This window comes from Sinocyclocheilus rhinocerous, unplaced genomic scaffold (genome assembly GCF_001515625.1).
Source record: "Sinocyclocheilus rhinocerous isolate Xijiao unplaced genomic scaffold, SAMN03320098_v1.1 scaffold1719, whole genome shotgun sequence".
In the NCBI taxonomy this organism is placed as follows: Eukaryota; Metazoa; Chordata; class Actinopteri; order Cypriniformes; family Cyprinidae; genus Sinocyclocheilus; species Sinocyclocheilus rhinocerous.
The window spans coordinates 180,399-183,586 of NW_015664048.1; the positions used below are offsets into that span (position 1 = coordinate 180,399).

The 3,188-nt window shown below is 28.5% G+C and overlaps 1 protein-coding gene across 1 annotated transcript in view; it reads right to left on the minus strand.

Annotated features, from left to right (window-relative positions):
* LOC107729598 (chloride channel protein 2-like) overlaps positions 1-3,188 on the minus strand; it is a 69,227-nt gene that overhangs the window by 53,355 nt on the left and 12,684 nt on the right. The gene's annotated exons all lie outside the window — the stretch shown is intronic.

Below are 3,188 nucleotides of genomic sequence, written 5' to 3' on the forward strand. Positions count from 1 at the left end.
TGAAGATATAGGGGCAGAAAATGTATATATTTATATCATTTCGTATAGTAACTTTAATCACACAAAGAGTGCCGTTTTTTCCTCCAAAAATCAGCATGATTACATATAGATTTTTTACAACAGTTCAATAAACAAGAAGTTAATTAAGAGACCGCGTTTTAGACACCATATTGACTGTTTTTGCTCTATTTCGACAACAAAAATCATTGCAAACACAACCACCATAGCACAGTTTTGCATCTCTGAGCAATGACGGTGTTTCGTTCCTGAATGAATCAACCGTTTAAATGATTCGGTTCAATCACAATGACTCACTTATTAACAGTGACTTGCTGCCACCTACTGGCGGTTTTAATTTCACATTTAAATATATATGATTAGATTAGCTGGATCAGATGTGTTTAATTAGGGTTATATCTAAACTGTGCAGGGCTGTAGCCCTCCAGGAACTGAGTTTGACACCCTTGGCCTATATCCCATTTTTGCCTCCCTCCCACTGTTAAAATGTAACGAGTAAATTTTAAACGAGCTACTTTTTACTTTTACTTGAGTAGATTTTTAGACTGACACTTTTACTTGTACTTAAGTAAAATGTCATTAATGTAATGGTACTTTTACTTGAGTAGAATATTTTTGTACTCTTTCCACCTCCGAGTACAGTATTGTTTCTGCTTGCAATAGCCCTACTGTGTTGTAACATGGTGTGCAAAAATGGGAAAAGCAATTAACAAAATTACTAACAATAAAAAAGCTCAAATTAAAATTAATATTAAAACTGAAAATATTCAAATAAAAACGACATCAATAAATTAATAAAAAAAATAAGACATAAATGATAATAAAATAACACTGATACATACTAAAGCGAGTTATTTCAAGTTTAATTTTATTTTGCAATTTAAAACAAGTGTCCCTAATAAAAATAATGCAATATGCTTAGGGAGAAAAAAACACACATGTGAAATCTGCTGTAGTCTGTATTTAATCCATATGCATATTTTTTCCCATACTAAAACTTGAACATGTTTCAGAAATCTTTACATACTGTTTCCGGGTCAAAACTGACCCGAATGTGATAAAAGGGTTAAGTATTTTACTGTGACCTGTTTACTCCATTTGACCTTTTGTTGTTGTATTTTGATGTAACTTATTTTGCACTGCTGTGACAATTACATTTTATTTTATTTTTGCCAATAAAGCACATTAAACTGATATGCACCGTGTGCTGTGTCAGCTGTCAATTTTCTGATGGACTTACAAAAAACAACATTCCATCTGCAGAAAGAGAGAGAAAAAATAGAAAAGCTGAGACAATGATGTGCTGACACCTCCACACACACACACACACACACACACACACCGCTTTTGTCCATTAAGTTATTAGAGGTGTCTTCTTAATCTGAATTTAAAAGGGCAGGCTGGAAAAGAACCAGAGGGCAAAAAAACAGACGACAGAACAATGGAAAATATACGAGATGATAAGAAGTTGAAGGAAACACTGATAAAGAATAAACAAACGGAAACAATATTGTTATGAAGTATCACCCAAGACACACACACACACTTGCTTCTTTCTGACATTAGGGAATTAACAGGAATTAAGTTTTTCTTCACACGTGATGAGATAATTCTCCATTTACTCAGAAACACAATTAAGACTGTGTGTGTGTGTGTGTTGGTTTCATATTTGTGTCTTAAATCGAAGCACATAAAAGCTCAAGGAACAAGAACATACTCTGAACCAAAACAATATAAAAAGAACAAAAAAAAACACAATTACACAACAATAACACTAAAGCCTCTGAACGTAATCGAGCAGAAATTCCTTCTGAGTCTCAGGTCACTCTGACAGGTCTGAACACAAACACACCAAAAAAATGCATTAAAAAACATTTTTAAAAAACTGTTTTTTTAACAGAAGTAAATTCAAACTTTACATTTTTAAAGTTAATTTAAAAAAAAAAAAGGTAAATAATATTTGCACAAACACTGATTCATATCATTTAAAGAACTTATTTTTTTCTCCACAAAAACGACAACTAAAACTTTAAATGTTTAAAGTTAAAACTAAAGTTAATTTGAAAAAAAAATTAAATAGAATGTGTACACGAATGCAAATATGCATATGCAAATATAACTTTAGGTAAATAATATTTGCACAAAGACTGATTCATATCATTTAAAGAACTTATTTTTTTCTCCACAAAAACGACAACTAAAACTTTAAATGTTTAAAGTTAAAACTAAAGTTAATTTGAAAAAAAATTAAATAGAATGTGTACACGAATGCAAATATGCATATGCAAATATAACTTTAAAGTTGAAAGACATTATACATAATATTTGCTGTATTTAATATCTAGTATCTAAACTTTAGTTAAATGTTTAAAGCAAATTTTATAAAGATACATAATATTTGCACAAAAACATGCAAATCATTCAAAGACTTGTTATTTTTTAAAGAGATGTAATTTACAACTCTGTAAGTTTAAAGTTTAAAGTTAATTTTTAAAAATTGGATACATAATATTAACACAAACATTGATTCAAATTATTCAAAGAACTTATCATTTTTCAGAAAGATTAAAACTTCAAAAGTTTAATGTTAAAACTATAGTTAAAAATTAAATTAAAGTATAGTAACATGAAAAAATAAAATATGGTTGAATTAATGCAAATGCTATGCATATTAAAAAACTTTAAGGTTAATTAAAAAGAAATAATGCATAGTATTTGCACAAAAAGATGCAACTCACTTGAATTTGTCACTTTCCAGAAATATGCAAATTAAAACTTTAAAAGTTGAAAGTTAATTTTAAAAAAGAGATACATAATATTTGCACAAACACTGATTCAAATCATTCAAAGAACTTTTCATTTTCAGAAAGATGTCAATTAAGACTTTAGAAGTTTACTTTTTTTTAAATTTGGAGAAAAAAAGTATGGTCACATGAATGGAAACATTATTCATATTTAATTAACATTAAAGTTAAACGTTTGAAGTTAATTAAAAAAAGATGCAAATCATTCAAAGACTGCCATTTTTTAGAAAAATGTTGATTAAAACTTTAAATTTTTACATTAAAAAAAAATTATAGATAATATTTGCCTTCATGTGCATCAGAAAAATGTTACAAAACTACTAATATGACTTATGAGCTGAAAAACATTGCTGGGCGGAGCTATGA